This window comes from Dromiciops gliroides, chromosome 2 (assembly GCF_019393635.1).
Source record: "Dromiciops gliroides isolate mDroGli1 chromosome 2, mDroGli1.pri, whole genome shotgun sequence".
Lineage (NCBI taxonomy): Eukaryota > Metazoa > Chordata > Mammalia > Microbiotheria > Microbiotheriidae > Dromiciops > Dromiciops gliroides.
This window is the reverse complement of record NC_057862.1, coordinates 108,763,308-108,775,759: the sequence shown is the minus strand read 5'-3', so window position 1 is coordinate 108,775,759 and position 12,452 is coordinate 108,763,308.

Here is a 12,452-nt window from a genome sequence, read left to right as displayed (position 1 = left end):
CAGCTAGGTGGCGCAGTGGATAAAGCACTGGCCCTGGATTCAGGAGGACCTGAGTTCAAAGCCAGCCTCAGACACTTGACACTTACTAGCTGTGTGACCCTGGGCAAGTCACTTAACCCTCATTGCCCTGCAAAAAAAAAAAAAAAAGAGTTAGACTTTTAAGCATTTATTAAGGAGAATAAGAATTTGGTAAAGAGAGAGAGAAAGGCCTAGATTCATCTATCTATTAAAGGGAGAGCACATTCTTAGCTCTACTCTCAACCAGTCCTGACGAAAGAGAGCGAGAGAGCCAACCTTGCCCCCTCTTCCTCCCTCAAGCAAACATCACTTCCTGACACCAAAGAGCCGCATGTCTTGCCCTCAGACGCCTTCCCCTCAAGGCAGAGCTTTGCTACAGTAAATCTCCAGCAGGTGGCATCATTTCAATTGTTACAGTCCCCCCTTTGTTTCTTCAAGAAACACGGGGTGTTTCCTTGATGAAATAGTAAAGAAATAACAGAATATAATACTCTATGCTAACAAACAATGTGTTAATAACAATATAGACAAGGAAGAAAGAGGAAATTTTGTCCAGAAGGGCAGTCCCTCATGAACTGGCGCTTTGACACTGGCCTGTAGAGGGAGGGCCTCTGCAGAGAATACATATTACAAATGGTGTACATAACAACAGAAGGGAATAAAAATCAACAAAACAAAACTATGCACTTAAAGTCTTTGAAAATCTTTTCTCAGATGTCCTCTGGGTATAGTCGTGTAATAGAAAAAGTCTTTTCAGGGGTTGATATGTGGATGTTGATAATCAGGAAAATTTCCTACAAAATTGATCTTAACATAACTTTAAAATAGCTTTGTCAATAATCAAATCAAACAATGAGAGTTCTCAAAAACATGTCTAAGGGAATTCAGAATCTTAGTTGTTATACATGAAACATATAATAAAACAAAAATTGAAACATTCTCTAAAGCTTAATTTTACTATTTACCTTTGTGGAGGGTAAATTGAGAAGACAATTGCTATGATATTAATTTTTTTAAAATAATTTTTATCTTTGTTTCATCACTTTTTGCAACATCTGCCTAATTATCCTCATGCCATTATGAGAAATTTAAAAATCTAATATAATTGGTAACAGATGTCAAGGCCCTAGATTCAGGAGTAACTGAGTTCAAATCCGGACTCAGACACTTAACACTTACTAGCTGTGTGACCCTGGGCAAGTCACTTAACCCTCATTGCCCCACAAAAAAAAAAAAAGAAAAAAGAAAAAAACAATATTAGGTGACACCTTGTTTTCTAGAGCTAAGGACCACAAGCAAGCTGTAGAAAGTAGGTTCTATGGGGCAGCTAGGTGGTGCAGTGGATAGAGCACTGGCCCTGGAGTCAGGAGTACCTGAGTTCAAATATGGCCTCAGACACTTAACACTTACTAGCTGTGTGACCCTGGGCAAGTCACTTAACCCCAATTGCATCGCTTAAAACAAAAACAAAATACACAACACAATACAATCTTAAAGAAAACCTTTTTTTGAAAAAAGAAAACTTTTACAAACATTCCCCTCTTTTTTTATTGAATATGCTTATCAAAAATAATACTTCTAGAATCAATTTACACTTGCCATGGCAACCAATTTGCCAGGGAAATGCTCTATAGAGTTCGATCAAATAATCAGTTGAGAGAAAAAAATAACAAAAACAAACAACTCAGAATATGGGAGCACGATACTCCCAGAATTAACATTGTATTATGAAATCAAAACCATTTTGCATTGTTTCAAAATTAGATAGATGAATGAATAAAAGAAAATATACATGGAAGAATAAAAGACAATGAAATTCAAACTGGGGGAATCTAAATGAATATGAACTTAATATTAATAAGAGTATTACAAAATATAAACTTGATCACATGACTATAAAGAGCGTTTACAAATATTCCTTTTTTAAAAAAAACTAAGTATAAAACACAATCTCAAAAGCATGAAAATCTCTATGAAAATAAACCCATACCATTAATTTTAAAATGTAGATATAATAGCATAGAAATCCTATGTAACCTCTAAACTGACATTATTTCTCTGAGTGAATTTAGAATACTTTTGATTCCGATATCTAAAATCCCCGGTACTCATATTAATACCTTGCTGCTTACCTCTACATTTCTGTAAAATATGTCTTCTTTTTTTTTTTTTTTTTTGGTGAGGCAATTGGGGTTAAGTAACTTGCCCAGGGTCACACAGCTAGTAAGTGTAAAGTATCTGAGGCCGGATTTGAATTCAGGTCCTCCTGAATCCAGGGCCGGTGCTCTATCCACTGTGCCACCTAGCTGCCCCAATATGTCTTCTTGAAATATGATGATGATTGTCATTTTTATTCAGCTTAAGGTTGTCTTCTTTAACCCCTCTATATTGTCTGTTGGTCCTTTCATAATACAAATGCTTTATAAGGTTACTAATTAAAGACAAAAGCAGGTTAACAAAATTACGAACAAAACAAGCATATCTGGAATTTAAAGGGTGGTTTGGGAGAACCACAGCAGGTCGAGTCAAAATCACAGCCAGGCCGGGGAAGGACTGAGGCTAACTGCTTCAGCAACTGAGTAGAAGCTGGTGGATTAGCTCTTGTGACCTCCTGGGCAGAGGGATCAAGGGACTTGGCCATGGGAGGAGTAGGAGGTGGCACTAGAGGAGAGGGAGGAGGGGGGGTCCTGAGAGGAGGGGAGGGGACCACCTCTCCCATGTGGTACACAGCCAGGGAATCCAACTCAGACCTTATTTACCCTTCCCCCACTTCTAGGGGATTAAAGGCTTCTAGAGGCTGTGTTGTTGCCTCCAGGCATGCAAAATTAGAGCAACAATTAATATTAGAATTTGGAAAAGCTGCTGGAGTCAAAGGTATCTCTGAAAAGGCATGGTTGGGAGAGGGGGGAATATTTATATTCCCTTGTGTGAGCACCTTGCTGGCTCTTCTAACAAAAATAAAAATAAAAATAGAAAATCCACAAAAACAAAGCATTAACATGATCTTATTCCCCATTTGTCTGGTTAAACAGACTAAAATCAGGAACAGGGTACTCAAGGAGTTTAAAAGATCCATTTGAAAATTTAAAGCAAAAACAGCCAATACTTATCAGTACTTTCCAATTTAAGGAGACTGTAGGGGAAATCTTACCCAACTGCAAGATCAGAAGATAGAGATTCAGCTTTCCTCTTCGTGGTCAGTCATCTGTAAGGGGCTAAAATTCTAGCTAGTCTATCTAAAATATCTAATGAGTGGTTGCTAATAAATTATAAACTTTAGCTAGAGTTAGACTTTTAAGCATTTATTAAGACGAATAAGAATTTGGTAAAGAGAGAGAGAAAGGCCTAGATTCATTTATCTATTAAAGGGAGAGCGCATTCCTAGCTTCACTCTCAACCAGAGTCCTAACAGCGAGAACGCCAGCCTCGCCCCCTCTTCCTCCCTCAAGCAAATGTCACACCAAAGAGCCGGATGCCTTGCCCTCAGACACCTACTCCTCATGACAGAGCTTTGCTATAATAAGTCTCCAGCAGGTGGCATCATTCTAATCGTTACACTTCTCTGATGCTCTTTTGTTGGTGGCTGGTGAGGGGTGAGATATGGAGGTTGAGCACCCCCGTCCCAACCTTATTGACTCAAAGAAAGCCATCTTCTTTGTACGTGTAGCACGGGGGGCCTCAGAAACCTACCTTAGGTTCTTAGCATTTTGTTGGTCAATGCTTACTCAAAACCATAGCTTACTTCTACTAAGCCAACCCAAAAGGACACATTAGTTCAAAGCAAAAGACATTTATTAAATAGCATAGGAAATTAACTGACAAGAACATGTAGTAAGCATGATCTGACTCACTATCCCAGAGTCAGTATGAATAATAATAATAATAACTGCTGGAATTTATATATTGGGTTGTTTAAGAAGCACTTTACAATATTATTCAGCCCTCACAAGGATCCTGTAAGGTAGTTGTTATTATCATGCCCATTTTACACTTAAGGAAACTGAGGCTGAGAAGTTAAGTGACTTGCCCAGGGCCACAAAGCTAATAAATATCTGAGGAGATATTTTAATTCAGATTTTCTTGACTCCAAATTCAGCACTCCATACACTACCTTTCATTTCCCCCCATAGGTTTCTAAGGGTACCCAGAGGTATCTATACCCACAAACAGTAGTGTCCTTGGCTCAAGTCTCCACTGGCTGTGTTTCTCCACCATCACTACTATTAGATGCCAACGACACACACACACACACACACACACACACACACACACCAAGAACAAAAACAGAAATATTCCCCTTCAACACTCTGGAGACCTCCTCTTCCATATTCTACCTCAGACTCTGGGGGAAATGGACTCAAATTTATCTCAGTTTTTACTTCTCATTGGTCCCACCTCTGACACTGTAGTTCTGCTGCTGATATTGTGTGGAACCCAGCTGCTCCTTACTAGGCATCTGGTCTCTACTGGGCACTGCATTTTTCTATGCCTCTAGCTGTGTCTTCACTGATCTGCTTTCTGCTACCATTTGTCTGGTCTACAACTATTCAATCTCATTGGGCTTTATGGGATACAATGGCTCATGAGCTGATTCTATGGGGGAGCTATAGAACTTTCCAGTCTAGATCCCTAACTTCTAGCCTGGCAGTTGGTCAAAGGGTAATAATGCCTTCAGGTTAAGAGCAAACCTATCTCTTTTTTTTTTTTTTTTTGTGAGGCAATTGGGGTTAAGTGACTTGCCCAGAGTCACACAGCTAGTAAGTGTGAAGGGTCTGAGGCCGGATTTGAACTCAGGTACTCCTGTACCCAGGGCCGGTGCTTTATCCACTGCGCCACCTAGCTGCCCCTACCTATCTCTTTTTTTAAACAATATAACCTTGCTGGGTCTCAGTTTCCTCATCTCCAACAAAAGGAAGTTGAATTAGATGGCTGCTGAAATTCCTCCCAACTCCAGAGCTATGATTTTATGATCCTAGTGTTTCCATGTGAGTATTCCTTTCTGGCATTTATTGGGAAATTTATGTTTTTCTAAGTCTTGAGAAAAAAATCCACCGAGAAATTGGCAAAAAAATATCGAAATTCTCCCATAAGAAATAAAGGTTAACAATCAACATAGAGATGATATTGGCTCAAAGGAATCTATTGACATCATGTTGAAATCAAGAGCACCAATCTCCAATGGATGGAATTGGAGGTTAAAGACAATATTTCTGGGAACTAGGACAGGAGCATATAGGAGAGATTCACTCATATTAAAACAGTCTTTCTTTTAACTTTCTAAGTGTGTGTTCATTGCCATGTCTGCGGCTAATAGTGAGTCATTCTTGCAAGTAAAATAAATATTAATAAGTTTATACACACAGTATACTTTATACAAATCTTATGAGTGATGTTATTGCGGTGGTTGTTCAGTTGTGTCTAACTCTTTGTGACCCCATTTGGGGTTTTCTCAGCAAAGATAACTGGGGTGGTTTGCCCTTTCCTTCTCTAGATCATTTTACAGATGAGGAAACTGAGGCAAACAGGGTTAAGTGACTTGCCCGAGGTCACAAAGCTGGTGTCCGAGGCCAGAATTGAACTCAGGAAAATAAGTCTTCCTAATTCCAGGCCCAGAACTCTATCTACTGCACCATCTAGCTACTCCAGAAATTATTTTTAACTGAGGTCAAATTTCTGATTGCTAGTACGCATACCTTCAAACCGGGTAGAGGCCTCACTCTTTAGACTAAACTAAAAATGAGCTGGGGAGTGGGAGGGGCTGGGGGCTTGGCTGAAGTAAAGAGGTTTCCACAAGGCTTTAATGCTTCTGGCTCACATGCAAAGCATCCCCAGAGACTAGAACAAAGATTAAGTAACACTAATGGGATAGCAGCCTCTAACTTAGATTCTTTGTTCTGTTGTCCTTTATTAGGCACACCAAACCTCAACAACAAAATCACTGATCTTTGTTTGGCAAAACTACAAGTAACAAACCAGTCCCTACACTTGTCTGCTGGGCCAACTGGTTGCTAAAGTCGTCTATAGTTAGACTTCAATGAGAATCCCCTCTTGTGGTGTTATACCCATTAGGGAACCTCATCTATCATACTTCCCTTATAGATTAGGTCATGGTTGGTCAACAAGCATTTATTCAGTGCACTGTAGTAATAGCAGGCATTTTATTAAGCCCTGTGGATATAAAGAGAGGCAAACAAACAAAAACAGACCCATCTCTCATGGAGTTCACCTTGCCAGGGCTAATGGAGGAGGTGACATGCAGACGATTATGTACAAACAAAACATATACAGGACAAATTGGAGGTAATCTCAGAGGGAAGGCACTAAGATTAAGGATAGGAAAAAGAAAAGGATAGGGCAGGGCTTCTTGCAGAAGGATAGGTTTTAGGTGAGGTCTGAAGCAATTCAGGGGGACTAAGAGACAGATGAGGAGGGAGAGGATTCCAGACATGAGGGACAGGCAGAGAAAATGCAGAGAGTTGAAAGACAGATGGAGTGTCTTCTCTAAAAAATCAGCAGAGACCAGCGTCACTAGATACAGATTAAGTTTGGAGTAGTAAAATGTAAGGGGACTGGAAGGTTGAAGGAGGCTAGGTTATGAAGGGGTTTGCATGTCAAACAAAGGATTTTATGTTTGATCCTGAGGGTGGTGAAAAACCACTAGATTTTATTGAATAAGGAGGCAATATAGTCAGACCTGTGCTTTAGGAAGATCACTTTGACGACTGAATGGAAGATGAATTGTAGTGGAGAGATACTTGAGGCAAGATCAACTTGCAGTCTATTACAATAATCCAGGCCTCAGCATGAGGATCTGCACCAGGGTGGTAGCAATGTCAAAGAGAAGGGGGCATTATTATGAGAGATTTGGGAGACAGTAAAGTTGACAGGGCTTGGTAGGACTGGATTATGCTGGTGTGAGAGAAAGCAAAAAGAAGAGGAAAACACCTAGGTTGTGAGCCTGAGTGACTGGGAGGGTGGTGGTACACTTGACTGTAATAGAGAAGTTAGGAAGAAGGAATAGTTTGGTGGGGGGAAGGGAAGAGATAGTAAATTCAGTTTTGGACATGTTACACTTAAGATTTATATTGGACATCTAGTTTATTATGTCCAGTAGGTGGTTGGAGATGTGACGAAGTTAGGAAACAGGTTAGGACTGGATTACTAGATTTGGGAATCATTAGCTTAGAATTGATCATTGAATCAATGGGAGTTGCTGAGATAACCAAGTAAAATAGCAGAGGGAGAACAGAAGAGGGCTCAGTACAGAACATTAGGGGACACCCACAATTAGTGGAGAGAAGAGACTTTAAAGATCATCTGGTCTACTCTCATTTTATAGAAGAAGCTGAAGTCCAGGGAGGCTGACTTGTCCAAATTCACACAAATGACAAGTGCCAAAATCAGGATTTGAACCCAGGTCTTCTTATGCCAAATCTGAGTCATCAAACTATGCTGCACAGACTTATTCCACTGCTTCTAGGTCACCTTCTAGGTCCTGGTGGAACAGAGGTTTTCTCACATTGGAACTGAAAGTTGTAACCTCAACAGATGTCCATTCTCCTAGACCCTTATTAAGGTGGAACACATGGCTAATGAGGTCAAAGTCACAGGCTTGCTCCTCATTGAGGTCTGAGTCTTAGAGAAAAAACTTTGTCCTATGCTTCAAAACCAACCAGCTCACGTGATCTCACAAAGGTGCATTGTTTATTTCAAGGTGAGCCAGGTAAGAGAAGAGGAACAGCTCAGCACAACCTCTTTCTGCTACTACAGACACAACTCAAAGTCAAGGACCAAATGATGCCATTCATCTATGAGCATCTTGGCACAGGGGGAAACAAGGAACATGTTTAAATTTTCACCATCAGTAAAGTAATTATCGATTCTGCCCTCCTCCCCCAAATCCCTTGCCCTTTCAGGTTAACACAAAACCCTGATCCAACCAGTGGAAACAGACTACATTTTTAAACTCTCCCCTTAGGGAGAATCCCTATTGTCTAAATAGCATCCAGTACATCAGAGCCATACACATAAGCAAGGAACTTGGGCAACCTCTCTGTCTGCTCTGCTTTTCTGCAGTTCTTCCTCCAGGAATAGCAGAGAAATACTTAACATAATATCTTTTCCTTCTAAGGCCCCATGTGCTTTCCAGGGTAAGGAAATATTTGAGAACCAAAAACAAGATAAAGCACTCATTCTCTCCAGAGAGTAAGGTGGTTACTGCTCCTTTCCCCATCTCTGCATTACAGAAATGGGAAGCCCTACCTACAGTTACTTCAGTGCCTGGAAGAGGCAGGAAAAGATTCTCAAAGATATTTCTTCTCTAATAGCATCACGGCAACTGTACTGGGACAGTCCTGACTGACAACAATCTGTTCTTCTGTCACTTCTGTCACTGAAATATGATGGAAATTCTGATATTTAGGGGGAAAAGTAATTGATTGAATCATCAGTGAACACCACAATCAAAATATACACACACACGGGGCAGCTAGGTGGTGCAGTGGATAAAGCACTGGCCCTGGATTCAGGAGGACCTGAGTTCAAATCTGGCCTCAGACACTTGACACTTAACTAGCTGTGTGACCCTGGGCAAGTCACTTAACCCTCATTGCCTTGCAAAAAACAAAACAAAAAAAGATACACAGACACACACAGGAGCCAATAAGTCAGTCACTTAACATTTATTAAGCACTGGGGATACAAAGACAAGCAAAAGACAGTCCCTGCCCTCAAGGAGCTGACAATCTAATGGCGGAAGACAACATATTAAAGGAAGATGGAAAGGGGGGATGGGGAGGAAGGGAGGAAAAAAGATGAGATGGCTGCCTTGGGTGCCCTCCTTAAGTGGAGGATCTGTGAGGAGCTTTCAAAAGGTGGAGAACTAGAGGCTGAAGGAAACATTCAGATGACTCAGCAAGGCATGCCCATGCTAGTTCACTTGTATAGAATAACCATGTCCCTGGTGGGAGTGGCAAGTTACAAGACTGGCTCTGACATTACTAAGTGTAAAGCCCAAAAAGTCAGGCTAATGTGCTGCTACTTACCTACATGTGCTGATACACAAGCCGATGTGATTATGCCAGCCAATCCAAGCTGATTGAGCACATGTCCTTGTTTTTTGTTTTTAAAATTAAGGCAAAAAGGGGGAGAGGGGCAGCTAGATGGTGCAGTAGATAAAGCACCAGCCCTGAATTCAGGAGGACCTGAGTTCACACTTGACACTAGCTGTGTGACCCTGGGAAAGTCACTTAACCCTCATTGCCCTGCTCCCCCCCAAAATTAAGGCAACTATTCCAATATTGCCAGAGGGATACAATCACTATCAATATCAAGTGACGTGCTTACAGCAATCATTTTAATTGAACTGTGCTTTTTATAATTCAGAAGCAGTTTCTATTTTTTGAGAGAGGGATTTCACCCATATGAGGTGTCTCAAAAGTCCTACCAAGGTTTAGACAACTAACGTTTAAAACAGCACTAAGACTTTGGGGGCATCCTGTATTTCTCCCTCTGTAAAATTATGTGATTTCTAAGCTCCCTTCAGGCTTTAACATTCCGTGATTTCTAGGAGGTCAGGAAGACCAGAGTTTGAATCCTGAATCAGACACTCGGAAGTTGTGAGACCCTGGGCAAATTGTTCTAACCTTTCTGAGCTTCATCTCATAAAACAAAGGTAATAATAGTACTTACCTTACAGGGTTGTTGTGAAATGAGATAATGTCTGAAAAGGTCTTTGAAAAATCTATATAAATGTCATCTGTTATTATTATTATAGATTAACTCACAGGCCTAGTCCCAAGGAGCTTACATAATCAAAGATAAGGCCTCTGGAAATTATGAGGTAGGAGTTCCAAGAAAACTTGGATTATTCTAAGTTGCAGATACTCGGTTAGAATAGAAAGCCCTTAACTATCTCTGGAGGATAATGTTGATTTGCTTCATCCACTAGCTGAGGCATCTCCATAGCAACTGTCGCCATAGTATCAGGCCCAAGGACAGAAGTGCTAAATGAGCATGTGCGTGATGGCCAAGGACACAGCATGGTTTCCTTCTAGCCTCCATGCTAGGCAATCCCAGGAATTTCTTGGGTTATTCAATACAACGTTTTTTATTCTGTAAGGTGAAGCCTTCACATTATAAGGTGAAGATGATGGTCAACATCTGCCCATTGATTGCTGAGGAGTTTTATTAAGGAGAGATAACTCTTAAAAATTTTTTTGTTCACATTTTGTTGATTTTTTGTTTGTTTGTTTTGTTTTTTGTTTTTGTTTTGTTTTTGTTTTGTGGGGCAATGGGGGTTAAGTGACTTGCCCAGGGTCACACAGCTAGTAAGTGTCAAGTGTCTGAGGCCAGATTTGAACTCAGGTACTCCTGAATCCAGGGCTGGTGCTTTATTCACTGTTCCACCTAGCCACCTCATTTTGTTGGTTTTTAAAAAAATATTTCAGACATTTCCCAAAATATTCCTCCCCTCTCCCAGATATCCATCCCTTATAACAAAGAATTTTTTTAAAAGAGAGAAAAAAACAGTTAAGCAAAATTAATCCAAATATAAAAAATTCAACAGCATATTTACTCCCATCATCTGCTGTCTTTTCAAAGAACGGAAGGACGTATATTCTCATATCTTTTTGTGGTTTTTATTTTGTTTGTTTGTTTTGTTTTGTTTTTTAGCAGGGCAATGAGGGTTGTGACTTGCCCAGGGTCACACAGCTAGTAAGTATCAAGGGTCTGAGGCCAGATTTGAACTCAGGTCCTCCTGAATCCAAGGCTGGTGCTTTATCCACTGTGTCATCTAGCTGCCCCTCATATTTTTTCTTTAGGGCCAAGTTTAGTCACTATAGTTTTGATTGTATTGTTGTTGTTCTTTCCATTTACACTATCACAGCCATTGTGTTTATTGTTTTTCTAATTCTGCTTACTTCCCTTCATATCAGTTTTTAAGGGGCTAAAATTCTAGCTAGTCTGTCTAAAATATCTAATGAGTGGTTGCCAATAAATTATAAGCTTTAGCAAGAGTTAGACTTTTAAGCATTTATTAAGGAGAATAAGAATTTGGTGAAGAGAGGGAGAAAGAGGCCTAGATTCAGCTATCTATCTCAGGAAGCCTGCATTTCTGCTCCACTCTCCATGAGAGTCCTGACAAAAAAGAGCGAGAGAGCCATCCTCACCCCTTCTGTGTCCCACAAGCCTACTGTGAAACTGGGAAGATCCCAATCCATAAGCACACACAGTTCCAAGCTAATTGACTGGTAGCTTTGATAGACAGTATCCACAAGCAAACCACTTCCTGATGCCAAGGAAAAGTCGCATGGCTTGCCCTCCCTCAGACGCCTTCTCCTCATGGCAGAGCTTTCCTATAGTAACTCTCCAGCAGGTGGCGTCACTCCAATCGTTACAAGTTCACGTGAGTCTTCCCAGACTTCTCTGTTTTCAACATATTCATCATATCCTACAGCACAGTAATCTCTTATTACATTCACATATTTTTAGATATTCCCTAATAGATGGGAAGTTTTGTTTCCAGTTCTTTGCTACCACCAAAAAATGCTACTAAATATTTTGTTGCATATGAGACATCATTGGCCTATTTGGGTTTGCTTTGTTTTTAAAAGGAGAAAGTTCCGGGGCAGCTAGGTGGTGCAGTGGATAGAGCACTGGCCCTGGATTCAGGAAGATCTGAGTTCAAATCTGACCTCAGACACTTAACAATTACTAGCTGTGTGACCCTGGGTAAGTCACTTAACCCCAATTGCTTCACAAAAAAAAAAAAGAGAGAGGAAGAGAGAAAGGTCCTCTGTTCTGAAAGGAATTCATATTGACTCAAACATCATTAAAATCCAACAATTAACCAACCTAGTGAAGCAAAGGCCCATCAGTTAACACTAATTTTTCAACCCATTTTAGAATCATCATCAATTCATCCTTCCACTGGCTTGGGAGAACACTCCCCACTGAGGGTAAAGTAAAGACCTCTCAGTTACATGGGTGACCTATCAGTAGGGATTGTTTTCTACCATACAATGAGCAGCCTGCTCTCTCTTTGCTTCTAGTCTTAGCTTTGGGCTTCTGTGTACCAGATAGAATCTATTTGGGCAAAATATACTTTGTTCCTTTCTTGTTTACATTTGGGGTGAAAGATTTTTTTTTCTGAACAATTAATCTACCTTTGGACAGCTACTTGACAGAAAAGCACTAAAACAGCTTGTTGTTTGTACTTGACTTTATTGTTCTTGTTGTACTTTACTTTGAAATGCTTTTTAAAAGGCACAAATTGATCTTGAGGCCATGATAATTCTACCTTAGTATCTGACCCCCAAACCACAGTAGGAATGCACTCAAGTTCAATTCAAATGATCAGCATTGATTAAGCCTTTAATGGTAACTTTAGCACTGTAGCAGCTGCAGTGGGGGGGGGGGATTTTTTGAAAAGA